Genomic DNA, 17962 nt, shown 5'->3' with positions numbered 1-17962 from the left:
ATTTAAAAAGGGAGCCATGCTATTTGAAAGACTGTTAGCATTATTTCTATCTTGCCCCTGGCTCTTAGAGCTGGAGGCAGCTGAGCAGCGCAGGCACATAGGATAAAGATTAGTTAAAGATTCCCATGTTTGTGGGAAGCATGGAGATTTTTTTTTCTCTGCAATATTAAATCAGTGGAGGGAGATACTCATCATTCAATAATCCGGGCCATCAGGATCTGTGCCTTCATGGCAGGTTAGAAATCGAAACAATAATGGCAGATTTTTGGGGTTAATTGCTTTGGGGACACTGTTAACTTGCATTGCATTGGAGTCCATTCAAGAAATCTAAAGACGAGGCCATTGTTTTGGGCTTGGGACAGTCAAATATCAGTGAGCCAGGTGTCTCAGGCTGTGAGCCTTCCCAAGCTTTGATCTGGCTGGGATAAGTGTGGTTACGAGGGGGGAAGACTGCAGAAGAATTTTCAGTATTTCAAGAAGGCTAAAGTGAAATTCCAGGGAGACCTCAGAGAGCCAAGTCTGGACAATGGGCTAATAACAGCAATATTTGCTTTCTCAGGAGGATGAATATCTTAAGAAATGAGATCTTGGAAATTTTGGCTAGACTTTGGAAAGAAAAAAATCTGTAACTCCTAATCACTCCTCCCCCCCACCCCACCCCAGTACAGTTTCCTAACAAAAACCCCTACTATGGAGAAGAAAGGGATAGAAACATTTCCTCTTAGAAATGTCTCTCCTCTCACCAGGGCAGACGATCAGGCCTGCCAAATACAATCAATTTTTTTTTTTTCTATTCCACAGGAAATCCATTTATTTTGTGGTCAGTATTAGTCTTGGAATCACTGAAATATTTTCTAAAGACACTTTAGTGCCTCCAGAAGTCTTTGTAACTCATCTGGTATAAACAGTGGTATCTCCTTTCCCTCATCTGCAGCATGAAATGTTAGTAGCCTATGTTGCAAGCCTGCTTTTATGGTGACTAATTGCTAATTAAAACCTTACAATAAGGTATGTGGTTCCGCCCTGTCGAAGAGCTTTTTCAAAAGGGTTTGACACACACTTTTTTTTTAAGTGATAGCTTTTGAATATGTTTTTCATTTTAACCAGCAGTTCAAGCCTACAGTGGCAGCTGAAACTGAATGTCAGTTGTATCTAACAGCTGAGCCATCCTCAGTAAAATAAAATAGAATAAAATTTAAAAGACTCAGGGTGTGGCTGGGTGACAGATTCTGTGCTTAGCATATGAGAGAGACCTTGGAGTTGATCCTCAGAACTCCTAAAAGAAAGCTTCTGTGGTTCTAATAACGATTGCTTCCTAAAGTGGCCTTTTACTGGGATTAGAGACCCTTCATTTGCCAACTAATAACGTAACTGAAAAAAATGTGGTAGTTATGAGGCTTTCCCTTTTCTTTATGATCCTAGAAGACCTGTCATTTTACAGGAAGGAATGTCTGTAAAACCACCTTCCCCTGGGGCAAGCTGACTTCTCCCACTTTTCTGAGGAACCCTGGGCCTGGGGCGGAGGCTGCAGTCTCCTGTGGGAGGAGTGGAGGTTACACAAAAAAAAAAACACTTCCTCAGGCAATGGACAGCAGATCTCTCTCTGCCTTTGGACGCTGGTTGAAGGGGTAAGTGTGGATGAGAGGGCACTGAGGGTTCCTGTGTGAGTGTGTGTGTGTGTGTGTGTGTGTGTGTGTGTGTGTGTGTTAATGTTCGTGCACCCATTCGTCTGTGTATCCATGCTTGTGAGCACATGATCAGTGGAGGAGACTGGGCACGCTGGCTGAGCCCTGCTCTACAGAGGGAATGAATGGTAGCAAAGTTTCTCTCTGCCTACATGTGGCAGGGAAGAATATTGCCCTTGTTCAAATTATGGGAACCAAGGGAGCCTTAGGTGATTAGCAGGAGACAAATGTTCTTGCATGCTATGATAACACTTTTAGGGTAGATGGGCAGACCACATCAAGTTTATTAGTGGGCTGCCACAGCTAGTTCATATATACTATCTCTCCTTGTATCTCTCCTATGTGCTCTTTCTACTTTATATACTCTCTGTGAGCAAGCTGGATGCCACCATCTTGGACTATTGAGTTCTCTGATTTGTAATATTCTTTTTTTCTTAAAATGATTAATTATTGGTTATAAAAATATGGTGTACAATACAAGAAAAGCTAACATTGAAAACACTAGCAAGGCATGGTTGTATAAACCACTAATCTATCTCTGGAGAGACAGAGGCATGCAAGGGGCAAGTTCAAGCCCAGCCTGGGATACTTAAGAGTTTCAGACAGTGGTTCTCAACCTTCCTAATGCATTGACCCTTTAATACAGTTTCTCATGTTGTGGTGGCCACAACCATAAAATTATTTTGTTGCTACTTCATGACTGTAATTTTGCTACTGTTATGAATTGTAATATAAACAGATGATATGCAAGATATCTAATGTGTGACTTCTGTGGGGGTTGTAAACCACAGGTTGAGAATCACTAGCTTAAGGCCATTCATCATTCAACTAAAAGGGAGACCCCATCCCAACATAACAGAAAAATTAAGTACCACCTTACCAGCTAGAGATACCATTCCCAAGCTTTTGTGCATGTGTGGGTAATGTTTGTGATGTTTCTCATGAACACCTTCTGATATTGCAGTGTCTTTTTCTTAGGCTGCAAAGTTTTATGTTATATTGTAGTTTACTTCGCTAATGTCCAGTTGTTACTTATTCAGCTCCTATCTAATTGTCTTTTGTATAAAAGAGGCATGAGCAGCACCCTTCTTGTTTTTCCTTCTGATAACTTACTGGGTCAATGGGCACAATTTAAAAAGTTTTAATGAAAACATTTTACATAAGATTATACTGATATGTGTAATATATGAGAGCCAGATTCTCACAGTCCCGTGAACACTGGGACTTTTTCCCTGTCTTTGTCCAATTATCAACTGTGGCGAGGATCTCTGTTGGGCGGGCAAACGGCTGTCTTATTATCAGGGCTCACTCTGCACATTATTGGTGGGCTGGAGACATAGCCCTCTCTGTGCTTATTAAGCATTTCTATTCCTTCCTTTGAGGCTTGCTTCTTCAAGTCTATGGTTTCTAATTTTGAAGTTTTAAGTTTTTAACAAAAGTTTCCAGTATCTTCCACAGTAGTTCCTTGTGCAAGTGAGTTCAATTTTTTTTCTCTAGTTCCATTATTACGTTTAACTACTTAGTTATTGGAATTTATTTTTATATACAGAGCAGGGTGACACAGTGGTCTGGCATAACATATTTCTAAATAGTCTGAGCATCTTTCTTTCTCCCAGTTGCTTGTCATTCATTTTGTCTCCATCAATTAAGTAAGGCACCCAGGGCTGGGGCTTAGAGTTCAGTAGGGCATCTAAGTCCTGTGTTTGGTCACAAAAGAGAACAAGCATCGCCAAACTCAGGCCTTAGGGATGCAGAACTCTTGGATGCTTATAGTAGCTTAGGCAAGAGGGTAGGGGTAAAAGGAAATGGATTGCAAGAGAGAGGAGGCAGGAAACTTTAGCCTTATAAGGACCTGTTTTTCTGTCATGCTTTCTAGGGGGAAAAAAAGGTCAACAGCAAAAATTATAGATGCTTCCATGTAAGCGTCTGGATATGATATAGCCTGGGCATATTACCTGTGTTTCTCTGGTGTTTTGTTAAAGACCACATACATGTGTACATGAACCATTAGTAAAAAGAACCATCCCATCATTTCACCATTTTCTGAAGAGACAAAACTAACAACAGTGAAGTTTGGGATGGTTCCCTTTACAGATGTTCTTGCTGCCTTTCTTTCTTTCTTTCTTTCTTTCTTTCTTTCTTTCTTTCTTCCTTTCTTCCTCTCTCTCTCTCTCTCTCTCTCCCCCTTCCTTCTTTCCTTCCTTCCTTCCTTCCTTCCTTCCTTTCTTTCTTTTCTTCCTTTCTTTGTTTTTTGAGAGACGGGGTTTCTCTGTGTAGCCTTAGCTGTCCTGTAATTCACTTTGTAGAACAGGCTTAGCATGCACCACCACAGCCTGGCATTCTTGGGGCTTTTGAGCCAGTTTCCTTAATTATCTTCTGGGACATCACCCATTTAACTCTGGTTTTAAGTCGATTGCTGGAAGGTTTTACAGGTAACCCTCCACAACTGTCTCTTGTTCTTACTCCTGTGTGCATAGCGCCATTTTCTCCTTTTTTACTTGTTTCTATCAGTGTATTCTCTTATTTTATTTTAGGGTTCTTGTAGATCCTTTGCATATCATGTAAAGAGTTTCTTAGACATCCCTAATTAAGGATATCCTCTTCTGCTTATGTGGCTGGTGCATGCTTCTTCGTTCCATAGAGCCGGGCCTTTGTCCTGTTGATTGTGTTCCATTCATTACATCAGTTTTGTGCTTTATAGTTCCCATTATCAAAATGTTAATATTTGGGCCTTGTTCCTTTGTCTTCCACATGACTTCGGCTGTGTGCATTCTCTAATTGTTTTTAATTCTAAGTCACTTTTTAGCATTCTTACCTTTCTCATAGAATGCCGTCCTCCTCCTCTCATGTTATCAATTCTGTGTTTTCTTCATTACATATGCTGTACAAATTAGAAGCTCCTAAATATCCATAGAGAAAATTCTTTGGACACACCCTCATGCGCACTTCTTTCTTTCCGTGTGGTGACAGGAGTGGGGGGTGGGGTTTACTGATTGTCTTTAGTTTTCAAGCAGTTTACTTAGCAAAGTCACTGAGTCAGCTCTGGAAGGTGAGAGCTAAGACCCTTACTTTCCTTAAGGACATTGTGGGAGCCACCCTGCAAACACCCACCCCCATACACAAAAGGAGTCTATTTTACCTCTTGAGTAAAGTTTGTCCTCAATGTTTCAAGTCATACATTAAGTTTCCACTCATCTATAATTGTAAAAAGACAGGTTTGGTTCTAATGCTTTCCAAATGCTTGCCTTACCTGAGGTTTAGAATTTTACTCCCTGCTATTTAACTCAGGGAGGCAGCTAATAAAAATGTTCTTGCCCAAGCCGGCTCTCTAAGACTTGAGGGGACTGTTTCCACAGGGCCATTTGTTGCCTTTGGGCTTGGAGAAGCATTGGAACCAAGTGCAGTGTGCCAAGTTTACTTTCTTATTTGGTCTGGCTGTCTTGCCAGGGTTTGGTGAGCAATGTCAGAGTCTTAACAAACTATGATTGCTGTCTGGCTTCTTCCCCTTTAGCTGTTGCTTCTGAGAAACTGCCACAACTGTGTGTGGAGAAGAGTGAGTGCCCCACTGGCTCCCTCCCTGTCTTATCGATATCTCTGGCAGAAGATGATGGGGAAGGTGCTCAGGCATTTGGTGACATCACCCCTTGGTTGAATAAAAAACAAACTGTACATATTTTCCATTGGTCATTCCAGGTGGCCCCGGGGGGCAAGAAAAGAAAGATTCTAATGCCTACATAGATTGTCCTTTTAATCATAAACCTCTGGCCTCTCTCCTTTATGTCTCTATTCTTTTGATTTTTTTCCCTACCATAAGATTAATTTCTTTCTAGACACACATGTTGATAATTTTGCCATCCAACTTTAAAAAACACTGTGTGGGGAGTATTGTTATTTGTTACCAGTAGTTTTTCCCCCGCCGCTGACTTGGTCCCACCGCCACGCCAGTCCCAATTACCACACTGAGACTCTGTATTTGGTATAATGCTATTGGCCAGTTACTTGTTTCTTATCACACACACACACACACACACACACACACACACACACACACACACGACAATATAATACATATATGAGTACAATTCATATATACATATGATGGGAGATGTCATTCTGTAAATATGTTTCTCTTACTGGTTAATGAATAAAGCACTGTTGGCCAATAGGAAAGCAAGGTAGGAGGGATTAAAAGACAAGGAGTATTTTGGAAGGAGTAGGGAGGAGATTCAAGATGGAGAGAGCAGAATGCCAGCCCCTTTCTCTGGTAAGATAAGACCACGTGGAAATACTTAGATTAATAGAAATGGGTTAATAATTAAGACAGAGCAAGCCGATAAGAAACAAGAATCTGGCCAATAGCTTTATATCTAATACAGAGTCTGTGTGTGTTATTTGGGGCTGGCGTGGAGATGGGACCATACTGGCCAGCAGGAAAAACTACTCCTAACATACATATGTATGAATATATGTATGTATGTGGATAACAATATAAAGCGAATTTTACAGTCCATAAACATAGGATACGTTTGCATTTATTTATGTTTTAATTTCTGCCAGTAATATTTTGTAATTAAATCTGTTCTATTTTATTCCCCTGGATACTATTACAAATGGAATTGTTTCCTTAATTTCATCTTCAGATTGCTCATTGTTAGTATACACTAACAAAACTTGCTTTCTTTTGATAGTTATATCCATCAATTCAGCTGCTGGATGTGTTTATTGAAACTAATAGGGTTTTTTTTTTTTTTTTTTTTTTTTTTTTGTGTGTGTGTGTGTGTGTGTGTGTGTGTATGTGTGTAGATTCCTTAAGATTGTCTATATGTCAGATAATGGAAGTAAAAATAGTGTTGCCCTTCCTTCACAATCCAGGTGTCATTCATTTGCTAACTTGTCTAGTTACCATGGACAGACAGACGAATGACCTAGTTACCATGGTAGACTAGAGAATAGTTTGTAGTAGAAGTGGTGAAAGTGGACATGCCAGTCCTGTCCCTGATCATAGGCCAGAGGTTCCAGCTTTTCATTAACAAACTCTTAGCTGGCTTTTTTAATAGTCACCATCATTTGTTTTTATTTGTTTGGTTGGGTTTTTTGTTTTGTTTTTGTTTTGTTTTTTTGAAATGAGGTCTCACTGTGTAGCTTTCTGTCTGTCCTGGAACTAATTATGTAGATCAGGTTGTCTTTGACCTCACAGTGATCTGCCTGTCTCTGCCTCTCAAATGCTGAGATTAAAGGTATGAACCACTAAGCCTGGCTTTATATATGTGTGTGTGTATGTGTGTGTGTGTGTGTGTGTCTTTTGTTGTTGTTGCTGCTGCTTTAGTTGTTTATTGACTTATATAATTAGTTATTGAGACACAGTCTCAATATACATCCCAGGCTAACCTAGAACTTGAGTTATATATATATCCCAAACTAGTTTCAAACTTCTGATCCTCTTGTCTCAGACTACTGAGTGCTGAGATTACAGGAATGTACAACCTGTTTGTTAGATGTTACACCTTTGTCAAATTCCTTTTCTGTGTTTACTGAGATGATTGTGTAGGTTTTATTCACTGTTATTCTAGTGTGTTGTGTTATATTGGTGTATTTTTCACATTGGAGCAAGCTTGGGCTCCTGAACTAAATCCCGTTTGAATAGGATATATGGACTATGCTATATATTGTTACTGGATTGGGTTTGTTCCTATTTTAGGGATTTTTTTTGTTTTATTTTGTTTTTTTTTTTTTTTTTTTTTTTTTTTTTTTTAGACAGGGTTTCTCTGTATAACAGCCCTGGCTGTCCTGGAACTCACTCTAGAGACCAGTCTGGCCTAGAACTCAGAGATCTGCCTGCTTCTACCTCCCTAGTGCTGGGATTAAAGGTGTACTCCACCACACCCGGTTATTTCAAGGGTTTTAAAATCCATAATCATAAGAGAAACTGGCATATAGGAGTTTCACGATGTGTTATTCTTATTTATCTTGCTTGTGACTTTTATTTGGCTTTGGAATCAGATTAATACTTATCTCAGAAAATACAGTGAAAAATGTTCCTTTCTTGTTGTTTTGTTTTGTGAGGCATGGTCTCTCTTCGTAGTCCTGACTGTCCTACAAGTTGCTATATAGAGCAGGCTGGCCTCGAACTCACAGAGATCCACTTGTGAGCCTCAGCCTCCCCAGTGCTATGTACCACCACCTCATCTCCTTTCTGTCTTTTTAAAGGAAGACCCTGTGAATGACTGGTGGCCTGTTTGGTGGCGGTGGACTTCCTCTGTGGTAGCCTCTGACCCCAAGGCTTTCTGGGAAGTTGGACCAGTGAGGTGGTCTCTACTTGTCCCTTCAGATGTTGATATCCTGAACTGGAAGTCTGTTTTATCTAGGTTATCTAATTTGTTGACATACAATACTTCTAGCATTTTCTTACAGCATTTGACACCTCTCTTTTTGTCATCTTAGATGACTGTCAATTTTGTAACTCACTCCTTTTCAGCACTTTGTGTGTGTGAGTCCCATTGCCTCTCCCTTCATGGCCTCTAATTAAAGGTGTTGATTTTATTGAGTGCTCTTTGCAAGAGACATGATGAGTCACCTCTTTTAAGATTTTTAAGATTCTCTTTGCATTTCAACAGTTTTATCTGTGGCTGAGTGTGAGTGTCTCTGAGTGTTTTCTACTTGGAGTCCAATGAGTTTCTTATACATTGTTTTTGATCAAATAGAAGAATTTTTTAAGTATTTATGGCCCTGTTTTCTTCTAGATTCCAGTATGAATGTGTTTACAAGCTTGATTGAGTCACAGATATGTGAGGTTCTGTTAATGAGAAAAATTAGAGATTTATTTTACTTTGTGTCTAAGAGTGCGTTGTCCAGATGTATGTGTGTGTACTGTGTGTGTGTGTGTTGACCTTTGTTTATATTTTCCCCCATTAGCCAGACTGAATAATCTCATTGACTTATTCTAAACTTGTCTGTTCCTTTTTGTGTCTTGTTTGGATCTAATGATGATGCTTTTAGTGAAGTTTGTATTTTACTTACACAGTTTAATACCAGGATCTCTATTTGGTTCCTTTTCAGAAATTCTGTCTCTTTAATGATCATTGGTATTTTGTTAGGCATTGTTCTCATATTTTCCTTTAAGTCTTAGCTTATGGTTTGCCTTAGCTCTTTGATATCTTTAAGAGATTTGAAGTCTGGGCTTAATAAATCCAGTGTCTGGGCATCTGGGAACAATTTATACTGATTACTCTTTCTTATGAACCTCTCATAATTTTTGGTTGAGAAATGTAACTTGGAGATTCTAGAAATCAAATTCCTCTTTTCCATTGTTTGTTTTTGTTGTTGTTTGCTATGAAGATTGTTTCTTGATTGTTTAGTGACTTTTCTGAACTAATCCTATAAAATTGTTCTTTCCTGTGTATGACCACTGATGTCTATGTTTGTGCAGCCAGCCTGTTTATCCATTAACAATAATTGGACAGCTTCTCTATATCAATAGGAATCAGTAAATTCCCCAAGAAACTCTGCTGTGGTTTGGCGCATGTCTTTTAAGAGCATCTAGGATGCTGACAGTTCTGACTCCTGCCAGTGTTAGAGCCCCTGTTCAACAGAACTGAGTGCTTGGGGCCTCCTTGGATCTCTACAGTCTTGGACCTGGGTTTGACTCAAACAGGCATGGTCTCTTAAGTTCAGAAATAGGTAGCTGTTCACTAGAGTCTTTGTGGACATTCCACTCTCTAACCTTTTCATTTGAGTTCCTTGTTAATGTGTCATCTGACTTATTGTCCATTTGTTTGGGCTGCTATGAAATTAAAAAATTGCTTGTAATTTGTTTAGAAAAATCCCCTCAAGAAGAAGCTTTTGGGGGGCATCAAATAATGACAAGTCTATGACACTTTTTTGTTTGGTTGGTTTGGGGGTTTATTTGTTTTTAATTATTTTTTGAGAAATTCATACGTATTTCACCCCTCCCCCTTCCCCTCATGTACCCCTACTCAATCTCCAACTCATGACCTCATCTTCAGTTATTATTGTTACATACATGTACATGTGAAGAAGTGGGGGGGCACACGCATGCACGTGAGCATTCCTACAGACATACATCCTGCGGAATCCTGTTAGAGTCATTCATATGCATGTGTTTAGGGTGATCACTGCGGATGATGTAATCTATCATTGCCTTGACCTTAGAGAAGATTGAGTCTCTTTCTTTCATCAGGCATTGGTTGTCTGTAGCTCTTCATCTAGGGATGGGGCCTTATGAGATTACACACACACACACACACACACACACACACACACACACACACGCACGCACACACACACACACACACACACACACACTGGCATGCCAGTTGGTGTTGTCATTTGGTCTTGTTTAGGTGACCATATTGTTCAGATTTCATGGCACAGCTTCTCTGTCATGCCCAGAAGACACTGTCTCACAGCAGTCATCCAGGTCTTCTTGCTCTTACAATTCTCACACCCTCTTCTGCAATGCTCCCTGAGCCTTAGGTATAGGGATTGGGTTGGAGATGCCTGTCTACCCCATTGACAATTGTTGTCTGCATTTTTGACCAGTTGTGGATTTCTGTGATGTTCTCCATCTACTGCAAAAATAAATTTTAATAGGGGTAAGATCTACACTCTCAGGCAAGGCTGCATATCCAGGCCTAAGGAATGTGGAGATGGTGTGGGATGGCTTGGTTCTGGAATAACTCATCAGGCAAGGCAATGCTGCTGCGGGAGGAGCTGAGTGGCAGCAGCCAGGCCTGGGAGCGTGGGAATGGTGCAGCAAGGAGGTTCTGACAGATGACACTGTGAAGAAACTAAAATCCCCTTTGTTTCCCCTGGGGCCCACCAAGATTGCAATGTTACAGAAGGGCTGAATAATGAAATATGAATGAAATTAATGAATAAACAAAAAACAAAACAGAACTCATTCTCCTCACCCAGAGTGGGCTATTTTTCTTGAATAATCCCTCAGATTGCCAAAAAGTCTTTAAGTTTCCTACTTTTAAAAAAATGCATTCTGTCGATGTTTATCCATTTTTCATTATGTTTTAATAATATATATTCCTTGTACATGGTAGTAGCTTGGATAAGGACATTTCTATACAGGTATATACTGTACTTTGAGCGTAGCCCCTTCCCCATATCCATCAGCCCCCTCATCAGTCCTTTTTGTCCCCTAGACAGTTTTGCTCCTATTGCCATTCCATGTGCTCATATATAATTTGATGTATCTATGTAAAATCTAAGAAGCACAGAAGAAAGGAAACAGGTGATGTTTGTCTGGGTCTGGGAACTTTGAAGGTCTTTGCGGTCCCCCTGATGTCACTGGCTGTTGTGTTTCAACCTGCTTTGATGTTTGTCTGAGTCTGGGAACTTTGAAGGAGCTTGTCAGTCCCCCTGATGTCACTGGCTGTTGTGTTTCAACCTGCTTTTATCTGTAGCATCTTTTTTTCTAAAATGTCCCACCCATTTCCTACCTCTCATGACTAATGTCGATTCTTCTTCTTCAGTGACTTCCTAGTTAATTTCCCAGCAAATTTGCATTTTTACTTACTGTCACTCTGCCTGTGGCTGAGTGTCTCAGCCTTGAGCAGACCTTTTCTGTCTTACATATTGACATCATTGCTGTGTGCCACCATGTTCAGTAGAGAGTGTCTGCGATGTCCCCCAGCTACACACAGATGACCTCTATTGCCCTAAGAGACTTAACTTAAGGCTTTAAAGGGGGAAAATGTGAAACCTACTTACCAGGAGCTGGTACTGTGGACCTGTGAGTACAGTCAGCAGTGTTATTTATGTATTTTGTCTACCTTAGCTATAGTCTTTTCAGGATAGTTGGGCTTTTCCTTAACTTTGAATTATAAAATATATGAAGAATTAGTACATCTTTAGCTCATGGTGGAAAGTTATTATAACTCCTTAGTAATTTCAGCCATGCCTCAGTGTATCTTTAGCTGGGTCATTCCTATTAACCTGAAGAAGTTATAATAGATATTTTGGTTGTGGAAGTTTCTAGAAGTAGTTAATCAAAAGGAGTTATAGAGCAGCCTGACCACAGAGCTGCAGGTTTGGCTGAGTTATATCCTGTTTCATGCTTTCCTTTTTGAGGGACTTTTTGTTTCCCTGTGTCATTTAGCATTGTCTCCTATTTGTGACCATTTTAGTCTCATTTAATGACTATGGCAGAGACTGGTCTGGGAAGTTAAGGCTTTATGTAATCTTGCTCTTAATTGGACATTAAAGAGGAAACAAAAACCTGAGCAGTCCTTGATGCCAAGAGCCCAGAACCCTTGGAGACCTCCAGTGTCAGCGAATGACTATCCAGTGTTATAATATGACCAGAATTCACCAAGAGACAGGTCATTATTTGAAACAAAACCACACGAATTGGAGATAAGGGCCTCCTTTTTCCTTCTGATGGGTACCATTATACTAGTTGTTTATGATTGATGGGTGTTGCCATAGTGGTAAGGGTAATACATTGAGAAGTTACTGTGCTGGATAATGCATTAGAGAAGAGGAAAATGGCCTACACATCATTTGTTAATAGGAAGTTATTGATACCCTTCATTGACTAGGGTTTGAAGCATCATGTTGTCCTTCCAGACATAAGAGCTATATGAACACATGTTATACAAAAATAATGCAAGAATACTACAGTTCTGTGGATGGGCTTTGTCCCTGTCTACTCCATTCACCTATGACCCCAAGAAGCTTAGGCACCAAGACAGAGACCTGGTCCAAGAAAAATTTTGTGTCTTTTTTACAGTAAGTTTAGGAGCTAAAGTCAACTGGTATCAGTCATTAGATACTGTGTCCTGGTTATTTTTATAAGCTGTTCAATAATGAAGACTGACTGGGTGTTGGGCATCATGATTCCCCTCTGTTCTTCCTGCCATTGTCTTCTCTGTGGATGGGTTGGCCTTGATCACTTTTATTGAAAGGGTACTTGACCTTCAGGCAAATTTTATTTTCTCAGCATCAGCTGTAGAGTATATGCTCCGATAAACCTGTGTGGGAATAGGCACGCTTTCCTTGGCAGTTGAGTTTCTCAACGGTGTGACAACAACAAACACTGTGGTCTCTTGGTGGTGGAAGGAGGATCTGGTGAGGCCTCCAGCACTACTTTGTGAGGGTGTTATCTCCACCAGGAAGAACACAGTCTATTCCAGCGTAGCCTTTGTGGGCCTTAATTGCCAAGGAAAAGTGTTGGGATACTTGAATAGCTCGTTTTAAATCACTCTCACAAAATACTTGAAGCTGAATAATTTCTAAAGAAAGTAGTTTGTCAAATTCCAGTTCTGGAGTTTCAAGAACATAACATTCCCTTATTTGGGCCTTATGCTTTGATTGAGGACTCTATGGCAGATGCCATCATAACAGTCATAAAACTCGTTCTTTTGTAAAGACCTACTCTTGTAAACCAACCCAAGATGCCAGGAGAATGTCATAAATCCATCCAGTGGCAGTGGTCCCTGAGACTGAATGACCTTCCAGTAGTGTCTACCTCTCTGGGGGTCCCACACTTCCCCTTAGCACCACCAGCACACTGGAGACCATGCTGCTAATACATGAACTTCAATATATCAGTCCTAGGTGATGCAATCGCCCTTCCTGTGCTATGGCTGATGTCTATATCAGGAACTCTGAGCACGGTGAGTCTCAAAAGTCTTATTTGCAGAGTACTTACTAAGTCTTCTGAAGAGAGATAATGGGAAGGAGTCTTCTGGGGGAGGGGTAACAGCCACTTGCCAAAGAGGGAATATAAAGTTCCCCTCAGATGCTTGTGGGGATGAGGAAAGAAGCAGAAACTCCTTGTGGGATGGAGTTACAGCTCAGTGATAGAGGTCTTACCTAGGGTTAAGGGAACAGAGTAAGACACAAAGTCTCCAAAGATGATGACTGAAAGGTTGAGGTTTGTGAATGGGGCGACTGGTGATGGGTTGGTTGGTGGCAGCGATGAAGGAAAGGGTGGGACCACTAAGATGCTTTTGCTTAGCTCTGGCAAACACGTGAATACTTCCACAGAGGGGCACCCCTCTTCTTGGGTAGTCATAGAACACCATAGGCTGGGTTGGCTAAACAACAGAAGTAATTCTCACACTCCCAGAGGGTAGAAGGCCAAGGTCAGGGTACTGTTACACTTGGTTTCCCCCAGAGACTTCTTTCCTGTGTATGCACACCTGTTGGACGTCATGTCCCTTTTACAATGAATTATAACAGGGCTATTGGACGGTCACTTCTAAGAACTCTTTGTTTAACCCGAAGTCACAAGGCTTACCCCGCCTTTCCTTCTATAAGCTTTAGGTTTTATGCTTTTCAGTGAGATCTATGAGCCATGTCCAATTGGTCTTTTAAAGAAGTCTGCCTTCCTTTCCTATGGTGGGTCCATTGCTCATACCACCTGTTGCATATCTTTTCTTCACTGGGTTTTGCATATTCTTTGCCAAAGATCAAGTGACCATATTTGCATAAACCTGTGGTGGGAAATGTTTATCTCCATGTACACCCTCGTGTTGGTCTCCTTTGAGTAAGCAGTCAGACAGATTCGTCATGGTTGGTGAACAATGGATACAGCGGTTGACGGGGCCTTTCCTTTGAATGTCCAAGAGCTAAAACTGTGGATTCCACCAACCAGGTATTTCCTTTTGACTCAGACATCCCAGAAACTGAGGTGAGCAGTTCAGCAGTTACCAGACAGTATATATATAAAAAAAAAAAAAAATTGAGTGAAAAGCCATCTACTTCCTGAAATGGTTCCCTCGTCCTCTCACTTTCTCTGGTGATAGCAACTTAAAAATAGCTCAGCCTCACATGACTGGGGTGGCATCCTGGCTGGGCACAGGAAGAGTTTTTAGTGGAGATACAATGCTCTTTTTCTTTCTCTTTTTTTCTTTTCTTTTTTTCTTTCTTTCTTTTTTTTTTTTTTTCTTTTTGAAATAGGCAGAGAGATTTGATATGAAAATAAAGTGTTATCCAAGCCATAACAAGAGCTTCACAGCCCTGATGACTGTTCTCTGTTAAAACACTGAGTCCCCAGACTGGTTTCTGGGCTTAGTTCACTGAAGAAGGACGATCCAGAAAAGTGTGATAGTGATCTTGTGCTCTTAGACAGACACACAAACCCACGGGCACAGGCTTGTGAAATATCCCTGCCCCAGGCCACACTGAATCATTTCTCATACTTCTCTCCTTTTAAGCATTTCATCTTTGTAAATTACGTGTGTGTGTGTGTTCATGTGAGTGTGGAGGTCAGAGAACAGCCTGAGGCCTGGAGCTCTCTGAGTAGGCTAGACTGGCTTGCCAGCAAGCCCCAGGGATCCTCCTTTCTCCATCTCCCCAGTACTAGCATGAGACACTACACCTGGCATTTTACATGGGTTCAGGGAATCAAACTCAGGTCCTCATCCTTGGACAAGTACCTTACTGACTGAGCCATCTCTCCTGAAATCACACCAGTCTCACCTTATTCCATTTCTACACTGCCCAGGTTTATTTTAGATTCAGCCTTGACCACATACATGTGTGAGCCTGGGAACCCTTGCCTCTGAACCTAGACAAAAGGTCAAATGACCTCCGTACAAGAGGAACGGAGACAGATCTTGGAAACGGTGGTGAATGACCCTCATGATCTGACCCAACAGAGGGAAGAGAGGATGCCCACATACCTTACAAGAGGACCCTTTGTCTTCAGTGAATAAAGTGAATCATGAAGATAAATATTCACTAAGATCCTATCTTGTACCACATCCAATACTAAGTTCCTTTATGTCAGGCTTTTCATAAAAAGAATGATAATTGAAGTGATCACAGGATCACATATGTAATTAAATTTAAAATACATAAAGTAAATGTGTTGTACATTACAGTATTTTAGTAATTATAGATAGACGGGATGCATGGATATCCATAGAAACACAGGTTTCCCCTTCCTCCTGCCCCAACTAGGATCATTTTTTGTGTGTTTGTTTGTATGGTATTGGGGGTGAGGGAAGCAGGAGTTGGGAAAGGGTCTCACATTCAGCCTAAGCTGGCCTTGAGCTCAAAGCAATCCTCCTGCCTTGGCCTCCCTAGTGCTAAGCTATGAGGTATGAATTACCGTGCCTTGCTTACCATTTATTCTGTATAGTTTTTGTGATACAATGCCATTAATTTTAAGGAGGTCAAATAAATATGTAATAATCTTTACTGATGAACCTTGTGTACAATAGAGGCTTTGCTGGACCTGAAGAGCAGGCTTGACATCTGTTACAGATTCACTGTTGTGGGCTTCATTCATGTCCACTCTCCTGAGGTCACTGTTGTGGGCTTCATTCATGTCCACTCTCCTGAGGTCACTATTGTGGGCTTCATTCATGTCCACTCTCCTGAGGTCACTGTTGTGTGCTTCATTCATGTCCACTCTCCTGAGGTCACTGTTGTGGGTTCTGTCCATCTTCTACTCTCCTGAGCTGCTGGATTTGACTCTTCCTGGATTAAATTGAATCCATAAAGGAGTAAGTTAGAGTTTGTGACCCTGACATTCTTGAGCAAATCTGCACCTGTAAGATTGATTTGAGTCAGGCTAATCTTTCCCCTTCTTGCCATGAAATAGTCAGCTACTTGATAAACCATTAAAAACACAGCATGAGCCTGGATAGGCATTGTCTTCCCAGGATGCCTCACTGAATATTAGTTTTGATTTAAGGTTTTTGAAAGCCTTGAGCTGGCTCACTCAGTAAGTTTCTTGACTTGAAAGCATGAGGACATAAGTTCAGCCCCCCCAGAGCTCATGTGAAAAAAAAAAAAAAAAAAAAACACAAAAAACTGTCTGCAATGGCACATTCCTGTGATTCAGCAATGGTGAAAGGCCTGGAAGTTTGTGGCAAGCTCCTGACCTATAGGGCAAGTTTCCTAGACAACAAAAGACTGTGTCTCAAGGAAAAGGTAGAAGACACCTGAGAACAGACACTGAGCTTGCCCTCTGACCTCTGTGTGCACACCACACTACTGGACCCCAATCCAAAAGTATGAATACACAAACTATGTTGACTACTTTGTTAAACAGACATTAAATATGTTATTGGTCCTCATGATCTACTACATTTATTTATCTATTATTTGTGTGTGTGTGTGGAGGGGTGCATGAGGCAGATGGCTCTCTCCTTTACCATGTGGGTCCTGGGAGGTAGGGAGAGTTAGAACTCAGGTCTTCGGGTTTGGTGGCAGACATATCCGCTGAGACATCTCAACTCTCCTGTCCTCACAGTCTAAACTGAGTTAGCACTGGCTTCCATTTTCAATTGCCTTGCTTATGAATCATGAAAAATGAAGATGTTTTCCCCCAAGGAAACTTGTATTAACTGGGTCCCACTTGGTGGCCCTAGCCACAATATTGCTAACCTATTGTCAAATGCACTAGAGATCTATATCTGGCAGGCAAGCTTGTTTCCCTCTGCTTTTCTGATAGGACCTGTGTCTGTGCTCAGCCCTGTGCTGTGCTGTGCTGTGGAACCGTACCCACAGAGCTGAGCCATGCAGCAGGTCTATGCTGTGTTCACATACCACACCGATTTTCTGATGTACTTCTAGTGGGACCGTGACTGCAGGCAGCTGTTCTGGGCTCACGGTGCTGTTCCTCCCGGAGAAGTGCAATTATCTGGTTTCCCTCTTCAGACCTGGCAAAAATCTTCCCAACTTGGAGCAAGAGAAGTTTCCGGATACAACATTTTAATCTGCAGTACCGAAGTAACTGAGATGGGTGGGCATCAGAGTGACAATGATGCTGTTTGAGTGTTTGATTCCAGAAACCCAGGGCAGCTTTGATGTTATCAGGAAAGGCTGTGAGGTAACAATTCCAGCAAAAGCAGAAGCCAAGGGCAAAACCAAAAGTATGTGGGCGAAATGTGGACTTCAGTGCCTCTCAGAGTGACGTGGAGAGAGAATTCCAAAAGGCAGTTCATGGGGAAGAGGCTTTTGTTTCATTTGTGAAAAACTCATGTGGTCAATTGGAGTGTTGAGCAGGGGAACAGAAGCCAAGGGGAAGAAGATTCTGGACCATCTGAGAGCAGGTGCTCTAAAAAGAAGGGGATTTCCATAACACAGTACAGCGGGTGGAAAAATCAAGGAAGTTTGGAGGGGATTCTGAGGTTCCTCGAGGAAGCTCTAGTTGTTCAGGACTGGTATAAAAGTCCTGGATTGGCAGATGGAGCCTAGACAAGACAGCTGAACACCTAGGAGAAGGAGGTGGGTGGGGTCTGATGTGGCTCACCTGGAGCTGTCTGGGAGGATATGCAAATTCGGGG

At 41.3% G+C, this 17962-nt stretch overlaps 1 protein-coding gene across 2 annotated transcripts in view; it reads left to right on the top strand.

The window, feature by feature from the left end:
* Positions 1–17962, top strand: part of Slc22a15 (solute carrier family 22 member 15) — a 139430-nt gene that overhangs the window by 66415 nt on the left and 55053 nt on the right. The gene's annotated exons all lie outside the window — the stretch shown is intronic.

This window comes from Phodopus roborovskii, unplaced genomic scaffold (genome assembly GCF_943737965.1).
Source record: "Phodopus roborovskii unplaced genomic scaffold, PHOROB, whole genome shotgun sequence".
Lineage (NCBI taxonomy): Eukaryota > Metazoa > Chordata > Mammalia > Rodentia > Cricetidae > Phodopus > Phodopus roborovskii.
The sequence above is the reverse complement of the archived record's forward strand: the minus strand, read 5'-3'. Positions and strand labels throughout refer to the sequence as shown.